The sequence below is a fragment of the Catharus ustulatus genome, chromosome 14 (genome assembly GCF_009819885.2).
Source record: "Catharus ustulatus isolate bCatUst1 chromosome 14, bCatUst1.pri.v2, whole genome shotgun sequence".
NCBI lineage: Eukaryota > Metazoa > Chordata > Aves > Passeriformes > Turdidae > Catharus > Catharus ustulatus.
In genome coordinates, this window is record NC_046234.1 from 9226128 (window position 1) to 9245611 (window position 19484).

Here is a 19484-nt window from a genome sequence, read left to right on the forward strand (position 1 = left end):
TAAATTGGCTGCACGGCTGTGCTTTGGGAATGGTGCCTTAGGGATTTCCAGCAGCCATGTCTCTGACAATTCCATTTCCTCACGTTTACTACAGAGTTCTCAGCCTGGTTGCTTGTTTGAGGTTTGTCCTCTGTCCCGTGCTGCAGAGCTACCCTTCCTTGTCCCCCTGAACTCCCAGTGGGAGTGTTAGAAGGCTTGTTGTGATGTCTTCAAAACTACTGTGCCTTGGACAGATGTGTTTGCAAAACCCATGAATTTCTGTGCCTTCAGTGTTTGCAGTACAAACTAACCTTCCTAAAGTGTACCTGTGTATAGCACTTTTCATTGGGACAGAATAGTCCATTGGAGTATTTTGTACTTATACTCCTTTCACCTTCTTTTATATTTTTTAATAAACTGCACTAATAGCATATTCAGACTTTTCCTGCTTAAACATTCATAGGACAGAAAATGTAGAACTATAAAGTACCTATAATGTGGCTGGTGAGCAGCCCAAAAAGAAGGTAAGTATTCCAGAAATTAGTTCAGAGAATAGATGTAGAAAAACAATGGCACTCATTATAAGATGCACTTAAATTTCCACTTTCAATACATTTTTATAACCTGGATTTTTTTTGCTTGCCCCCTCCCTAGAAAAGATGCAACACTGTAGGGACTGTTTCTCATTGTGGTATTGTTACTTTAAAACACTCTTTCTGCATGTCCTTCTAGAAACTGTGACAGAGATCCTGGTAACATTTATTGAAGCTTTCAGGGTAATTGAGCTTTGATGGAGCATAGACATAGAAATAAGCTGGACAAGTGCCAGGAGCCGTATCTTAAGTGCAAAGAGGGATGTGCAGTTGGTGGAAGCAATACGGACAGAACACACATAGTATAGGAAAAGCTGGCAGGATAAATCCTGGCTATAGGTGAAGCATTATCTTCACATAGGGTAAAATTGGGATTTTTTAATAAAGCAATTCTAAATTACTTTTAAAGAAATTAAAGAATGAAACATTGACTAGTTTTTTATTATTCCAGAATCTACTATTATAGAGTTCTCCAGCTACAAATGTAGTGCTACTCCTGTTTTCTTACTTTACTGAGGTCTCTGCTATCTGATATTTATTTTTTTGTACTTCCCTGTGACCTTCCATTAAATGTGGACTGATTTGTTATAGTACAAGTATGAAATTGAAGGGGGAAAAGTGCTCTTTCCATTTACCTGCCTCTGAAGCATGTAACAATGAAGTTGGAAGCCCAAGTAATTTCAGTGGAACCTGCTAGCTACATTTTTCAGAGTTGGCCATAAATTGTCACTGCATTCTTGCAGAATTGTTGCAGGAAGGCACAAACTGATGTCTGGACACAGTCCTGGGCCACATGCTCCGGGATTACCCTGCTTGAGCAGGCGACCCACTCTGGATCCTTCCAACCCCATCCATTCTGTGATTCTATGATTGTGTAGATGTGGTTCCAGACAGTTTGAAACAACTGAAAATTAGTTTCAGATTCCAGTGATGCTGGCCCAGCTGTGGCTTGCCCTTGCCCTTGCCCTTGCCCTTGCCCTTGGGCTGACTTTCCTGGGTGTACAAAGACTTGAGGGCATTGCAGTCATCTCACTGTGCCTTCTGGAAAAGTTCAGAGGCACTTCAAAATGGCTTAAGTAGATGGGAGATCCTTGTGTGTGTCAGGAGAGGTTTAGGTTAGATATTAGGAAAAGGTTCCTCACCCAGAGAGTGGCTGGGCACTGGAACTTTTCAGGGAAGTGGTTGCAACACCAAGCCTGGCAGAATGTAAGAAACATTTGGAAAACACTTGGAGAACACAGCACATGGTGTGATTCTTGGGGCTATCTTGTGCAGGAGCTGGACTTGAATCATCCTTGTGGGTCTCTTCCAACTCAGGAAATTCTAGGGGCTTGTCTTGTGCTGTTTGTAGGACCAGGGCCCAGGACAAATGCTACAGCAATTTCCATTTGTAGGTTGTTCTTGATGGACACCTTGTGGCTGGTTAGGGCCCCTTTGTGCCATTTAGGTGGTATCAAAGCAATGGATCTTGGAAACAGCACAAGTTTTTGTTATATTGATTGTTCTCACTAGGTACATTCTCCTCCTTTTCTGGGCACACACCCCCAAATCCAGCTTTTAGCATACTTGGCCTGTAGGAGCTGATGGATAATCAGTTTTGCTAATGCATTTTGCCGTCTAAATCTGGGTGGGGGGAATGTGCAGGAATATATGACTTGCTGTTGGGGGTCGGGTTGTCCTCTTCTCTCTGGAACTTTCCCCATTGCAATGTTAAGAAAACCCGTTGGCTACACTTTAGCACGGATGCCTAGTGACAAAGGGGGCAGGGAGAACACCCCTAGACTGGGGTGGGGGAAGGAGGTGGGGGTGTAGCTGTTCTTTCTCAGACACTCTCACCTGTGGAGTTGGAGGAAGATGTAGACTGCGACATACCACCCCCAGCGAGCCACTGCACTGCTGTCAGCCACTGCACTGCTGTCAGCCACTGCACTGCTGCTTTCCCAGCTCCACCCTGCTCCTCTGAGCCCCCAGCTGAGTGCCACAACCCACACAGTGAGCAGGGGAGTCCTTCTCCCATCCTTCTCCCACTGGGTCTCTGCTGCCACTGTTCCTGCCCTGCCCCACCATCAGACTGACCACAGGGAGAGAGCGTCTGCGGCCAAAAAGGACTGGAACTGAGTTACTGTTCTGTTTTGTCGTTAATTTTCATAGTGTTGTTGGTTTTCTTTGTCTTGTAGATATATTAGTAAAGAACTGTTATTCCTAACCCCATATCTTTGCCTGAGAGCCCCTTAATTTCCAAATTATAATAAATTGGTGGGAGGGAATTTTCACTCTCCATCTCAGGGAGGGATTCCTGCCTTTCTTGGCAAATACTGTCTTTCAAACCAGGACACTTGCACTATCCTGAATTAGTAGAGCTGCTCATCACAAAGCCACTTGGTAAATCCTTTTCCTTTTTACTTCATGTCTCTTTGCCCCTCTAGGGCACTTATTATGAAAACCACTGCAATTCAGGTAATTGTCCACAGTTATTAAAGATTTTTGAAGTTTCATTCTGACGTGAGAATTCCAAGAACAGTTATTGCACTTAATTAAAAAGGAAGTCCAGCTCAGGAATAGAAAAAAAGGTTTTGTTTGGTTTTTTTTTGTTTGTTTGGGTTTTTTGGGAGGGGGGAGGTGTTTGTTTGTTTTTGGTTTTTTTGGGGGGTTTGGGGGGTTTATTTTTTGTTGTTGTTGTTGTTACTTTTTTTGGTGAAAAACAAAACAAAAAAAAACCCACGAAAAAAACCTAAACCTAAACAACAAAATTTTAAAGAAAAAGGTCTGGGTTTTTGCCTGTGTTTCTAAACAAGTCTGCCCCATTTTTTTCCCTGTTGCTTTGCTCGCATAATATGAGCTCTTTGTAAACATCTGCAAGCATCCTACTTCACAGCCCCCTTCAAGATCTCCCGTGCAAGAGGCGGCAAAAACTTGACAAGGAGGGAGTGGGTGATTTAGTATCAGGATTGCCTCCCTGCTGAGAAGAGTGTTCTCAGAAGTACTGGTGCTCACTTTGTTTTTTCTGTCTCCATGTGTTGTCTGTTGTATGACCTCTCCTGAGAAAAGAAGCTGTTGTTGTTGTTGCTGTTACTGGTTTATCCGACACCATGAACAACCAAATTCTGATCCCATGTCTGTAGCTGCACACATTATTCAAGTACAAATAAATAAGTTCATACAGGGTGCATTCAAGAAGGAAGGATGCAGCTCTCATAAAGCATTCCCAGTGTCTCTTAGATAAACTCAGAGATGTTTTCTGTGCAGTTGTTGTCAGATGTGGAAGGAAATAAGCACTTTAATGAGCAAATCCAATGAAATTCAATTACTTAAATAGCCTATTTTTTCTTCACTTTTCTTGTCTTGATGTAATTTTGAAAGTCTGATGGGAATGTTTTAGTTATTCAGGTCTGAGGTACACAGAGTTCATCAAAGTGAATCCAAATGGAATATGTTTCATAATGTGTTTACTGTAATAACACAGAGGTTTTGTGCGTGTTGATACAAAAAAAAAAAAAAGGAGATTTGTTGGTATCTTAGTAACTGCTACATATCTAGCAAGAAAAGAGAGAAGGTTCCAGGTCTGCCTGCTAAGCACACCTGGCTTCCACACTAATTTCCTTTAATGGTAGATACTTTCTTGTTTGCATGAGATGCTATTGCTTAGCATATTATGCAGGCAATTTCATGCTGCAGACAAAAGGTTTACTTTGGGACTGCCTCTCTGCTTAGAGATATGCAGCATTTTTGTATGCAACTTGCATAAAAATCAGGCAGATTTCAAAATCAGTGTGTGCCTTCTTTAAATTCCCTTCCTATGCATGAATTTCACATATTTCAGAATCAGATTAGAAAAGCCCCCACTATGTCAAGATAGAAAAATATCAGTGGTGGTGTAATCTGCTTGTGAGTGTGGCCCGTGGTGTGGCATGCTAGATTGAGGATGCAGATCAGTTTATTTTGCAATAGTTCATAAACCTTCATTTAGCATTAATGTACAATATTTTACAGTATAATGATAGCATGACTGTGGAGGAGATGGGGACAGCATTTGCATGTAGCAATAAAGAAGGGATAAACACCATTTCACTGAAAGGCAAAATTAGGAACAGAAATAGCAAATGCAAATTAAATGTTTAGAATTGTTACTTCCAAGCCATTTAGGATTTCTCCTCACTGGCAGTCACTAGCTTCTTGCTTTCATGCAGCAGGGAGACACAGGCTTCTCTGCTGCAGCTTGTTATGTTTCCTCCTGCCTCCTGAGGGGTGCCTTCCGGGCATTTTATACAACTTGGTTGGGATTCTGAGGTATGAACTACTGCTTGCTATGTGAGAAAATCACAAAATATCCCGTGGTAGCCAGAGGCAGAGGCGAGGATGAAAAGGTGTCTGAAAGAGCACCCAGCACTGTCATTTGTGATATAGAGCATAAGAGCTGCCATGTTGTGGTCCCATGTCTTCTGCTGGGCTGGCTGAGCTCTCGGTTTTGGGGTTTTTTTCTTCTTTTTATCTGTTTTTTAAATTTTGATAGAGAGAATGTATCACCTCTCAACATGTGGGGTGGGGTTAACCAGGTCATACAGCTTTATGTAATGACTGACAACAGATTTCCTTTGTCTTATTTCTGTGCTGTCATGTTTTTGGTGTTTTTTTTTTTTTTAAATCAAAGTATCTATGCTTAAGTGCTTACTGCAAATGTCTTCATTTGCTGAGGGTTTTAGAAACTATACATAAAACCCACCAAAACAGACTAAGTAAAACAGACTTTTTTAAAACCTGTTTTTGCTATCTGAAATTCTCTGGGGATGGTGATTACTCTGTTAAACTATATATAGGCATTCAAAATTAATCAAGTGTTTGTGAACAGATCACAAAAGTAGTGTCTGCAATAAAAGAAATGTCTTCATAGAAAGAGTTGTCAAGCATTGGAACTCACTTGTCAGATAAGTGTTTAAATTGGAGGGAATTTAAAAGAGGTGCCTATGTGGCTTAGTGGTGGACTTTGCAGTGCTGGTTTAATGGTTGGGCTTGATCTTAAAGATGTTTCCCATCCTGAAAAAAAGTCTCTGAATTTCAGAAATAGAGTCCCATATGTCCTCTGGAAAGAGGTGAGGGTCTGGGTAGTTGACTTCAGTGCTGTTCTGCCACCGTGACCTCAGAATAATTAATGGGCTCATTAAAGGTGTCATTGGTTAAGAAAGGCCCAGGAATGGGGTGGGCTGAGGTACAATGGGTCAGGTGGTGCTTAGATTCAGAATAAAGTGTGAGAAGTCTTGTACCTGGAGATGGCATGTTCCTGGAAACTGGGCAGGGGCTCAGGTGCAGCCCATTACTTGCTGGAGACATTTCCTCATAGGTCTGAGCTTTAGGTCTGTGCATAATATGCTGTGCTTTGAACAGCTGCCCTTGTATCTGCACAGGGGGCAGAAAGAACATTTAAAAGGATTCCTCATCCTGTAATGTGCACTGTTTCAGTTACGATACAGAAGGGTGTGATAAACTATTTATTTTTCTGCACAAAAGAGCAGTTTTGTGTCCTTGCCCTTCTCCCTAGGATGGTGGCCATTGTGTAACAGAATGGAAAAGTAGGGTTCAGCTGTAACTAAATCTGACCTATTGCCACTGTGCTTAAGGCATGGGATGTCTCTTATTTGTGAACTATTGCAAGCTGCCTATCCAACTTGTGCAGTGCTCACCATTGGCAGTGGTGACCTGAATAACATTAATGGATGGCACACCTGACAGATTCTAGACCCCACTGAGGTCTTATTATCAATTTATCTAAAAATAATACTGATATCTGTGGTGAACAAAAACAGTTGTCATCTTGCTAATCAAAGAGATTGGCCATTTTGCTGTTTTATTCCCCAGTATTAATAGCTCTTGCAATTTAATTTATTTACTCTCCATTTATTGAGCCATGAGTAATCTTAATTCTATTTTAAAAAAAACCAAACTTTTGCTCATCTTAAAAAAAAATTAAACTACTTTTAGTTATGTTGAGTGTCTGACAGAGTACTTGGTGTCTGCTGGTGTCAGTCTCCCTCCTTTTTTGAATCATCTTGTTTGACTCTCCTCTACAGTTAATAATTCTTTACCCATGAGAATTTGTTTTCATTTTGTTCTGAAATGAAAAAAAGGAGCAGAGGAGCTGATTTGGATTATATTGATTAAAATATTTTTTTCAATAAAGTCAAAAAGGGTTTTCTCACAATATTAATTCTGTAATGATACTGAGGGTTTTGTGTAGGCAAATCACAAAGGAAAACAGTAAAAAAACCACACAATATTAGATCCTATATGCTTAAACAGACTTTTCTGTTCCACTAATTCCTGTATATATGGAGACATATATCTCCTGAATATCAGAGTCACTCTATTTCTACAGAAGAAATAGCTGGCCAAATCCCTAAATATCTTTGTGGATCTATTTTCAAGAGGGGAAGCAATAAGAACCCCTCCTTTAGAGTAAGGAGCAAATATTTACTTTATGAAACTTAATTTAAAAAATGTAAAGTTTGCAAAGTTTCTCTGAAAAAATTTGTATTACTTGGATCTTATACCTGCATTTCTATGTTCAAATTAGCAAGCAAGGTGAAAAGACAAGAGGTATGGAAGTAAATTTTAAATTGACCAGTAGTATAAGAATAAAATACTTGGGACAGAAGAGATATTGAATTAAGTCTTAAGCATAATTTAATTTCACTTTCTTCTATTAATGTTTTATGACCTCCTTTGACATTACTGCATTTGGAAGGTATATTGGTGTTTTTGACCGAGTTCTACAAAATCGAAGTTATAAATTCTTGTCTTTGCAAAGGTCATTGAGTCAGGGCTTTCTCACAAGAGCACCCTAGCACATAGGGAGGAACCTGAAATAAGCACTCTGAATAAAAATAAGCTATGTTGTCTCCAATGCTAAATTGAAATATGGGTCCTCCTACTACCATATGTAGTGTAATATGGAGAAAAGTGATTGGAAATAGCTCACTGTTACTTACACAGCACAAGCCTGCATGAGTAAACATCACATGGGCCTCCTGTCTGTCCTTTCACAAGTCTTAATTTTTTTAGTGATTTTTGGTTTTCTTCCTGAGATATTGAAATGAAAAATTTTTGTGGCATTAATTAATGTCTGCATGCTAGGACCTGAGAAGCTTTCTGGGTATTGTCACAATCCCATTCCTTGCCTTTACCCAGACTTTTTAGCACAATTCCATGTGAATTTGAACATAAGCTATCACACAGTCAGCTGAGCTGTTACTGCTGGCTCCTGTTGGGTGCCTGGGTTTGCTCTGCAGCCAGGGACCTGTGCTTCAGTCTTGAAGCCAGCCCCATGGCTTTTTCAGGATGCAATTTTGGCATGGGGCACCAGAATTGAACTTACCTTCAAAATGAAAATTTAGGTTTTCCTGGTTAAGTCATTGTCGTTAACCTGGAATTTCAGCCAGTTTCCCAGAAGAAAAAATACCCTTGACAAACTGATGCCACAGGGACGGTGTATATTAAACATGCCTACTGCCTTTTCAGAAAAGATAAAAGATAAAAGATAAAAGATAAAAAAGAAATCAAAAATCAGAGCTAGCCCAGGAGTCTTAGATTTAGAATGCAGTCAATTTCATAAACATTATTTTTGATGCACGTAGTGAAAATGAAATAAAAGTCAAGTTACTTAACATAAAACAAAAGAAGGAGCCTGATGCTTCAGGAAAGCACTACAGAGCCACTGGTGATTCCATTGCTGGAAAAGCAATAATGCCCCATGATTAGATACCAGTTTTCTCCAGCTGTGCTGTTTCCACCACACTGCTAGGAGTAGATGCTTTGTTTCCTCTGGGGTGATACAACTTGATTTTAAAAGGAAGTCATAAACTAGAACACATGACGCAGAGAAATAAGGTTATTAAAGGAATTAGCAGACAGTAAGCTGCTGAAGGCTGTCAGGGGCTATAAAATTGGAGTGGAAATGGTATTTGTTGGACATTTGTTTTATTTTCAAGTGGCTGATTACAAGAAATTCAAAAAGAGAGTAGAATTGTAGGATTCTGCTTCTATCAAGATATATTTTGGATAAAAATGCAGAAGTGGTGGTAAGACTTAATAGCATTTCTGGTACATGTAAACAGTCTGCAGGTAATTGAAATTGAAATTTTAGGAACACTGCCTATTAATCACCTGAGAGGGGTTTGCTTTGTGACCGTTTTGCACTGCTTCTGGTACTTGGCTGGGGCTGCTCCTGTTCTCAAAGAAGTCTGCTAACATCTTTGGGCTGTGCTTTGGCTGAGCAGGTGCACAGAGGGAAGCTGGCAGGCTGTACCTCCTAGGTTACAGGCCTTCTAACACCTCCCTGATTTACAGCGAGAGCAGTGGAACACTCACAGGATTCACAGGCTCTGTGGACTTTTGGTAGCTTTTTTTTATTTGGGGGAGGTACTTCAATTGGCAGGATGCAAACTGGTATTAAATAATTAAAAGAAACAACCCAGAAAACTCTTGTGCTTCCGAAATATTTGAAAACATTATTCTTCTTCACCACACCTGCCTTGGGAATTGAGGGACTGGTTGTGTCTCATCCATGCCAGAGCAGCACTGAACAGCTTTAGATCTGCCTCAGATTTTGCCAAGCTGTTTGTGGCTCCAAGAGCCAGTCCCTAAAGCAACATTTCTGGGGTTCTGGCCACATCTGTGTCATCAGGCCCAGAGGTCTGCAGAGGCAGATACAGAGTGAAAAGCTCCAAGGCCTCTGCAAAACCTGCACATTTTCTTGTATGTTGTTGTGCATGTGTGGAGATCTTATTTTTATATCAGTAAAAATATTGCTATTATCCAAATTGTTAATTTTGGTTTTGGAGAACAAATATGTGTCTGAATTTTTAATTTTTTTTTTAGAGTTGTTAATTAAGCAGAATGTTTTCCCTCTGGGGACACATGAGGGGATTAATATGCTGTATTCTTCATCTCTGTGTAAATCTCACTGGGAAGTCAAAATTGATTCACTACAATGGTGGTTTATGCCCTGAAATTTCACTGAAAAGTAGTGTAGTTCCCAATCTTGCTGTCCACATTCACAATTCTAAAAGACTGTAATAGGATCATATAATCTCATTGGGACCAATTTTCTTCTGTCATATTTAAGCACTACAGAGGTTTTAACGGTTTAATGGCTATATTTCATGCTTAACAAGAGAAACACTGTAATATTTCTCATCCTGTTATGAGTTCCCCTCTCCCGGTGCTCTGTTATTAAATATAGATTAGCTTTCCTAGAAAGAAAAAAAGTGCTGGAATGTTCTGATATTTTAGATCTTTCTTATTGTTCTCGTAAATATTTTGCAGAACTTCTTTTAATATGCTCACCCACAGGATTACAACTTTTAATTTGAGTATTGAAATTTAAACCAAAAATATTTAAATAACTTTTTGATCAAAGAAGCTAGTACTCTGAGAAAAGTTTTCTATCCGTCTCCTACTGGCTTGTGTCCAAAGGTGATGGTCTTTTGGTACCCTGCTTTTCTCTGTCCCTGAGCAAGTATGTATTTGAGGAGGAGACTGGATCATTCTCACAGAATGGAGTTTGAGAAAACACTAATTCTAACAGTTGGACTGAATTATATTGGTTACACTGAATAGTAATTTCATTTTAATGATGTGCTTTTGTAGAACAGAAAATCAGAGCTAATCACATGGAGCACTTTTTTTGGCCTTCAGCCTTTTTACACTTAAGCTCTCTCAGGTAATGAGCAGGAACATTCCCTTCAAATATAGACACTATTTAATGAAGATGCATAATAATTTGCCTATTGCAAAAGCAAACTCAGTATGTGAGCCAAAAAGCAGGAATGACTTTTTTTTTTCTCTTCATGAATACCAGTTTCATCTTTAGGCTGGTCATATGTCAATTGCAAAGCAGACTTCTCTAGTGTATCTATGAAGGCTTTGTTGATTTTTGTTTTCTTTTGAGACAGAGAGAGGTCTGTATGTCAACAGAAATTACTGGCTTGAAATAGAAACAGTGTCAAACTTTCCTTAGTGGGCCAAAATGCTGTGTCCTTGTTCAAAACATCTCATGCTTCTCAGCAAGTGAGGAGTGAGAGCGTCTTCATGCCCCTTTTCACTTCCAGTTCTTGGTCTATAAGGACATGTCAAGCTTTTCTGGTTATCCTCCATTGAAATTATTGGCAATAAAGTTTGTCAGCATGGAATGGTGATGTTACCATTCTGCAATAAGACTTCTAGAAGTTAAACAACAAAAGGTACAGAGTCTTTTTTTTTTGCCTGTCATACCTGCCAACTGCAAGAAGGAAGGAAGAAAGCGCTAAAATATTTGAAATACCACATAATACCACATATTGGTAAGCAATGATTAAAGCCTAGTTATGTAAGATAGTAACACTAATATTGCTATGAATTATATATATACTCCTTTTATTTTAGAACTAACCTTTTGTTTCAAACTTTTGTGAATTTGGATTTTTTTGGAAGACTTTATTTTCGTTTTGAATATGTGCTTTTTCTTCCTTTTGTCTAGTATGCCATTTGAAAAACTTCTGTGTTTCTCTTGACCTATACAGCTGTGTAGCTTTGATCTTTAGATAGTCTGGGTGAGAAGCTGACCTTTGTGTTACAAAGGAATCAGGATTTTTAGAATGGTTCCTTCCATTTCCTTCCTAACCACCCCCAAAAAATAACCAACCAACCCCACCTCTATTTTGTTTCAGTGCAAATTGATTATTTTCTGATTAGCTTCTAAAGTTTTCTTGGAAGATGTGATTAATGCCTAGAAAATTGGTGACTAGTGCTTGTGTCCATCCTTGCAAGCATAAGTGACAGGTATATTTTATATTCCATTCCAATATCTGCACTGCAGTGACTGCTAGCTGTTCCCCAATAGCCTTTTCAGGAACAGGAGGGCTTTTACTCTACTGTCCATAAAAATATGCCTCTGCTGTTGCCACTAAACTTTATGTAAGCCATAAAATATCTTTTGGCTCTGACTTGAAACACAAGGAGAATGTTTGCACAATGAATATCAGACATTGTCAATGCTAATGTCTAATGTCTGTTGGCAGAGTTGTCTGGAAAGATTTTTTAGCAACAAATGTTACTTCTGTTTCACTCAGAACTCATGTCTGTCATAGGATCAGAAGAATAACAGGTTGTATTGAAATTGGCTACAGGCGGTTTCATTTTTCCTGTTGCTCCTGTTGCTGGCCTTTTGAGGAACCTCTGGTACCAATTATGTGTATATATATATATATATATATGTATATACATATATATCACCTTCTTTTCCAGTCTTCTTTAACTGACTATGGGGAGTAGAGTGCTCTATTGAAAATCTTACAATAATTTCCAATCTATACACCCATGTCTGTGCATATATGTGTACATTTGATACGGGTATCTTAATGGATATCTTCAAAGTGATATGCCAGGTCTTTAACAAAAATATATGAAAAATGGTTAAGGTTTGCAATGAATTTCAGCAGTTTCTGAATTATTTATGTCCATAGTGACAATATTTGAATCAATTTAGACTCAAATGCTTGGAACAGAGATTTCAAGCTTCATAACAAATAGTGAGCAAAACCCACAATCTTTTAACAGATATCAAAGCTACACACAGCAAAAGAGGAGAAACAATCCAAGACTCTTTTGTCATCTTGTAAGGTTATAAAGTACTTCAGTACTTGCTGCTGTGAATTATACAGATGTACTGTGCACCTGTGTCTGCATGCATCAGCAGCACTGCCAATGTTCTGATGAAAACTTTAACTAAATCCCCAGATTTTTAATGCAGAACTAAAAACCAGGCCTGAAGTCTGTCCTCAAGTAGTGGCACTAATTCAAGTGTGAGAATGCCATTTTGTTTCCAGAACTTTTCGGAGAACTTTCAGTCAAAACTTGAAAATGAAAAGGGAGTTCATTATGGGTATGCCAGCTATAGATTTTATCACACTATCTAGCACTGTGGTATTGAACACAGATATTTTTAATAGGGTTTTTTGCAACCATAGCCCAGTGCTTTTTGCAGGCTTGAAGAATATTTGCTTTAAATATGGAAGTAATAGAGTGGAAGAAATTTACTAGTAAAATTCTTCAAGAATCAGTCTTGGGAACAATAAAATATATACTTAATGTCCTTGTATAAATTGCTGTGTGATAAATCTGCTGCATGGAAAGATAAGAGGCATTGTCAGTGTAAAGGGGTATGAAAATATCTTATACAAAATAGAGACCCATGAGAACTTTGTGAATAAAAGTAAATAGCTAATATGGAAATCAGAAGCATGTGTGGGAAACCCTAACATTGAATTCTACAAGGTGAGAACTCACCCAGTGGGAAGGCTTTAGGTATACAAGTTGATATAAGATGGCAGTGGTTCCCTGACTGATGAAGCCGTAAAAAGGCAAACACAATCTTTCAAAGCATTGCAATATTTTTCTAATAGAGAAGAAAAGATACTAATATTGTAATTACAAAAAACTTTTCAGCTGTCTACTGGAACATCAGCACAGTCTTAGGCACTCACACTCAATATAAAATCAAATCCAACCAACCAAACCCTCCCACCTGATACTGCTGCCAGGCAGGTCAGAAGTGTGCACATAAGGAAAAAAACTAAGGGGGCTCCCTTAAATCACCTATCCAAAGCTCACGTCCTTTCGTAAACATGCCAGAGAGGTAAACAACATGGAGGGAGAAAAATTAATTGTAGAACAGTTGAATATGGAGCAAAGAATGACTCTGACTATACAGAGAATTCAGGCAAAGTTCCCTACCTCTAGGTTGGTCAGGTCTGGTGTAGCCCAAAGGAAGAAATGTGTCCCTGGTGACTCCTGGTGCTCCTAAGGGTATCATCCAGAAAGTATGCCCAGAGAGTTTATGAAGTTGCACAATAGTCCATTAAAAAAAAATAAAAATTAAGAAGTATCAGCAGCCAGCAGAGTAGCCATTACTATTGCACCTGGGCAAGCAAAGAGATTTTGCCTCACTTATTTTGTATAGTTCTGTAAGTGTGTGCATGAGCAGCTAATATGGACAGAGAGACCAGAGCCAAATCCCCAGACTGAGGCACTCTGAGCTGTGGAGTGTTCAAAATCCAAATCAGGGCTTTACAGCTTGAGCCCTTCTCTAATATTTATTCAGATTTATGATAAATGTAGTACTTTAGAGCCAATTTTTGTTCATAAAGTATCAATTGTTCAGTCATGACTAAAGTGTATAAATACATGCATTTATCTTTGAGCCTGTAGACATTTAAGCCTCTCTGTTCTTCTCGTGGCGTTATTTATTTATTTATGCCTTTGCTTGTTTGATAGATGGCAGCAGATAAATGTTTCCTAACTGGAGATGTCTCATTAGTTTTTGCTTTTAATATCATCTGTCAAATGACAGCAAACAACAGGGAATTTTTGCACATTTATATGACTATATTGCCTTTTCACTTAAAGCTGCTGCTGTGCTCTCATAGGTGAGGTGATACATAAATATAAGCTTTCCCTTAAAGACTATCTTCAAAGAAAATGCATTTATACTCTAACCAGAGCCCTCTCGTCCTGTCATTACAGCCCCACTCTTTTCAAGGAAGCAAGCTCGTTGTGTGATATAGAAGGTGGAGACTGGGAAGCTGGCTCTGCTAAGCCTTGCCTAATGCAAGCTGCTTTAGTATGCACATCACATCATGCCGGCTATACTGCAGGGAGCAGGCAGTTATCGCACAAGCGTGCATCCTCAGAGCCAGGATAAACACTCCGTTACTCTCCCTCTAAACTGCTCTTCTGGGAGGGAGAGAAAATAAATAGGGAGTGAGAAAGGCATTTGAAGTAACCTTTTCAAGAAGGAGGCAGCAGCCAATAGAACCTTTCTTTCTTTTTTTTTTCTTTTTCTTTTTTTTCTTTTTTTTTTTTTCCCACTTCTTACTAGAGAAATTTGTGGTGCTACCTCAGCAATTAAGGAGAAGAGCCAGCATCTAGGGTTCCAGACTGTGAGGGGGAGTAGCAACTTGTACCAGGTAGGAAGCCCTTTCAACATCATTTTAAATCCATGCAGCTCAGTTACTACTTGCTATGTTGCTGTACAGTGTCTGACTTGTGGAGACCTTGTGTCTGCCAGTCACCATTCCCCAAGTGAAAGAGACCTTGGGGAGCTTTAATTGCCAATGACCTTCAGGGTATTTCTTAGAAAGACACTGGTACTTAGTGCTGTAAAGTAAAGCAATCTATACTTTCATCTGATGGCTTAAAGTGTGCTTTTAGCATCAGGATGCAGCTGGGTGAAACTGCAGCTGTTACCCATCTACAAAACCATGTCACAAATGAGTAAAAATTAGCCATTTTATAATAACTGAAGCAGCTGCTCTGCATTTTTAGCAACATGGCTGTATTACTTTCCAAAACTTATTACCATAAATTCTTTTTTGCTGGTAAGTCAGCAGATATGTTTTGCTATATTCAAAGTTATTTTGACAGTTATCTATTACATTTTCATAGTTACTTATGCATATTTTATTAAGACTTTTCTAAACTTTCTTGAGGCAGCTGTCTTGTGGCAGGTTAGTATTCCTGCTAACAAATAATTTATGTAATAATTATAGTGAGTGGTTGCAATATTCGCTTTACAGGGTTGCCTGCTGCAAGTCTGTGGGAACACAGGCACCTCCTGAGATGTCAGGGCTGGGGTGGGATGGAGCCTGAAGTCACAAATGCTCATTTCATCTGCTTTAGTACTATAGGACAGAGGGCAGAATGAGGAGGAGGTGAAAGCTGTAATTGTGCTTTGTGATCACGTTGTGCATTGTTTTCCTCCTTGTACTTTTATTTGTGTTCATTCACAGGACTGAATGGTTAGGTAACATCTGTTCCACCTGTACTGTGTGTATTGTGACAGGGATGGGACTTGATAAATTTATCAAAAAAAGGAAAAGCATTTCCATGAGTTCCGAGGTTAAGGGTCAGTCCTGTGAGTCTCACCATGGTGTCTGTGAGACTCACAGGTTCATTGTGTGATCACTTTAAGTTTTTGTCTTCTGAGTAGCTGAGGGAGTTTGAGCCAAACTTTCTCAATCTTTAACATTTTTTTCTATATATCAGACCAGAATTCCCCAGACAGGGAATTCTTAAGGGTAAATATCTATACATATTTTTAAAGTACAACCAGTGATGTCAGCAAGTATACCAGGCCTAAGGATTCTGTTTCTTGCAATACCTGAAAATAGTGTTCAAAACAGTCAGAGCTTAGGTACCACTGCTGTAATAAAAAAATAAATACTGATAATAGCACAGCTCTCTCAATACCCACACAACCTTTTCTTGTATGTAATTGCTCTATGCAGAAATAGCTCCATATATTTTGTTTAAAGGTATCTTGTGAGTCTTATCTGTAGGAAAAACTATTGAGGATGTCTAAATCTGTAGCCTTTTTTTTCTGATGAGCATAATGAAAAAAACAATTCTTAGAAAATGAGAATTGTATCTGATAGCAATAAAAGCTAAGGAGGTACAAAAGAAATAGCTTAGAAAATTACAGCTGTGAAATAGAGGTGAGATCTAGTCAGTGACCAGCACTAGTTAGAGGATCTGGCAGTAGGTGAGAACAGTCCTACCCTCTGTTTCATCTGTTCTGAGAAATTCAATGCTTCAGAAAATTCACACTTGGAAAGTACCAGTTCAATTAGCAGCCTAGATGGGAAAGAAACTAGAATGGGAAAGTGATGTCTTGACTCCTTTATTTTCTCTTGATACATGAAGTTTGAGATGATGAAAATTATACTCACGCCCTTCAGGTTGTTTTAACAGGTTGATGTAAAACTGAAGTGAATCATTACCTTAAAGAGAAAAAGGAGGTAATAAGTTGAACACATCAATGCATTTCAGTCGAGACTCATAAAATTCAGGTTTCAGGAACATTTAAGGTGAATTACAGTTGGTAGATTTGGGATTTACAGGGTTTTTTGTTTGTTTTTGTTTGGGTTTTTTTTAACCTCCAGTCCAAATGGTCACTCTAAGGATATGTAGAATTCTCAGACATTTTTAAAAATAATTAATTGTCTCAGGCCTTAAATTTTGGCTTGAAAGGGCTTGTTATTTATTAATGCAATCTTATACTTTGTAGGTTTCTCTGAGAGAAAGGGATCACAAGGACTGTGCATTAGGATCTGTAGGTTTCTTAGCTTGGTATTGCTTGCAGGTCATTGCCTTTCTATGTCTCAGGTTACTCATAAATACAGGTGTTGGCAGCTGCCTATTTGGAAACATATTGCAGATATGAGTATTTCTAGATTATTCTCACTTAGACTAGTAGTCCTTTATGTGGATTTGCTTTTTTGTGACTCTAGTTCACCTTGTAGCTTATGAACTCGGCTTTAATTATTTCTCTTGGTTTATTACCTGTTGTTTACCCTACTGTTTCCTTCATGACTAAATTATGTTTTAAACTCTAAAACAGCAGAAATCTTTATGCTTCTTCCCTACCCTGGAAGAGATTCCCCTTACTGCAGAGAGCTTAGTGGGGATGTGGGATGGTCCTGTCTATGGAGTGAACCTGTTACCTTTAACAAGACCCCTCAGAAGCTCAGGAGTCACTGATAGCAAATGTGTAATGTCTGTGTATCTAAAAGTGTATTGGATTTATTGTCCCAGAAATCTTATGATTTCTCAGCAGAAATGGTGCAATTGGTTCTGTATCTTAAAAATATAAAACCAGACATATCTGACTTCCAGAGACATCAAATCCAACTATCCAGAGGTATCAAACTTACCTGTTGTATTGTAGTGTGTGGGTATTCTTTTACATTGGTGGCTTTGACCAAATCTCTCTATCAGTTCCCTGAACTACTCTTTTAAGATGGAAAACTTGGACTCCTAGTACCTTTGGAAACCACATGAAATTTCAGATTTGTTGCAAGGATCTTATCTGTTGACATATGAAAGGAAAAGTCCCTCTCCACAGCTTATTGATATTTCTTGATGTTTTTTGACATTTTATTGTATCAAATAATTAGTCTGACCTGAGAGCCTGATGTTAGTAAAGGGACTATCAAATGCAATGTATGACATTCTATGTGTTGCTATAATTCTGTATTGCTGTGGGTCCCTAGAGTGGCCATTATCTTTTAATCTAGGTTTAGTTAATTTTAATAACTTCCTTTGTTTTTTGGAAGCAAAACACACAGTCCCAGTAATGTATGATGACTGCAAATTTGTACATGAGGATTTCCAAACAAAACAGGTGGCAATTATTCTGAGCCATGTCAGACATGTCAGCACTCAGGCATGTCTTCCTTCTACTGTGAGCATGAACAAGACTATGAGGCTACATTTTCCTTTTTCTGCTGTCAAGATATTCAGTAACATTTTTCCAAATAAACTGTTGAAGACAATCAGGGACTTTTGTACTTTGCTTTCGACATATGCGAGGGATTAGAATTAATGGTTGGACTCAGGGGATCAGGATTAATGGTAAGGCTGACTAACACTAACTAACCATTGGACTTCACTGCCAACTTTAAGAAAATAGTAAGATACTTAACAGCACACAACTTTTAAGATTTATTTAAGCAATAACCCCCAAGAAGCCAATCATTACTTGCAATTAACTGTTGGTTTGTGGGTTGTTGGATCATTAATGTTCTAACTAACTGACTGTTAACTACAGTAACAACAACAAATTCTGAGGTATGCATTTCCTCTGACTGTGGGTTTTGTGTTATATAACTTTTTTTATCTGCCCTACACATTTTTAACAGCTGTTTATTCTCTGTCAGTGCATTTTGATGCTATGTGTTAAGGCTGTGATGTTGGAGCTGCACTTATAATAGCTATCACACAGCATCTCAGTACAGCTAGGTTGGAAGAGACCTCCAAGATCATCAAGTCCAACCTATCCCATAACACCTCAACTAAACCATGGCACCAAGTGCCACATCCAGTCTTTTTTAAAAACAGCCAGGGATGGTGACTTCACCACCTTCCCAGGCAAAGCATTCCAATACTTTATTATTCTCTCTGTGAAAAACTTCTTCCTAATATCCAACCTATATCTCCCCTGGCACAGCTTGAGACTGTGTCCTCTGGTTCTGTTGGTTACTGCCTGGTGAAAGAACCAACCCCTACCTGACTACAGCCCCCTTTCAGGGAGTTGTAAAGAGTGATGAGGTCACCTCTGAGTCTCCTTTTCTCCAGGCTAAACAACCCCAGCTCCCTCAGCCCTTCCTCACAGGGTTTGTGTTCCCAGCCCCTCCCCAGCCTCGTTGCCTCCTCTGGACACACCCAAGTGTCTCAATGTCCTTCCTAAACTGAGGGGACAGAACTGGACACAGCACTCGAGGTGTGGCCTCACCAGTGTTGAGCAGAGGGGAAGAATGACCTCTCTGCTCCTGCTGGCCACACTGTTCCTGGTACAGGCCAGGGGCCATTGGCCTTCTTGGCCACCTGGGCACACTGCTGGCTCATGTCCATCCTGCTGTCCATTAGCACCCCCAGGTCCCTTTCTGCCTGGGCACTGGCCAGCCACACCATCCCCAGCCTATAGCATTGCAGGGGGTTATTGTGGCCAAAATGCAGGACTCAGCACTTGGACTTACTAAACCTCATCTGTTGAACTCTGCCCATCCATCCAAACGTTCCAGGTCTCTGCAGAGCCCTCCTCCCTTCCAAGAGATCAACACACGCTCCCAGCTTAGTGTCATCTGCAAATTTACTAATGAAAGACTCAATACCCTCATCCATCAATAGAAATATTGAACAGAACAGGCCCCAGCACAGACCTGCAGGGAACCCAAAGGGACACCACTGGTGACTGATCCCAGCTGGATGCAACACCAATCACCACCACTCTCTGGCCATCCAGCCAGTTCTTAACCCAGCACAGAGTGCTCCTGTCCAAGCCACGGGCTGCAGCTTTTCCAGGGAATGCTGTGGGAGACAGTGTCA

At 39.4% G+C, this 19484-nt stretch overlaps 1 long non-coding RNA gene across 2 annotated transcripts in view; it reads left to right on the top strand.

Annotated features, from left to right (window-relative positions):
• The first annotated feature begins 14181 nt into the window (after nucleotides 1–14181).
• Nucleotides 14182–19484, top strand: part of LOC117002772 — a 131174-nt gene continuing 125871 nt past the window's right edge. For both annotated transcript variants that reach the window (XR_004419388.1, XR_004419387.1), the window contains exon 1: nucleotides 14182–14566. This is a non-coding gene — a long non-coding RNA (uncharacterized LOC117002772). The remainder of the gene's footprint in view (nucleotides 14567–19484) is intronic.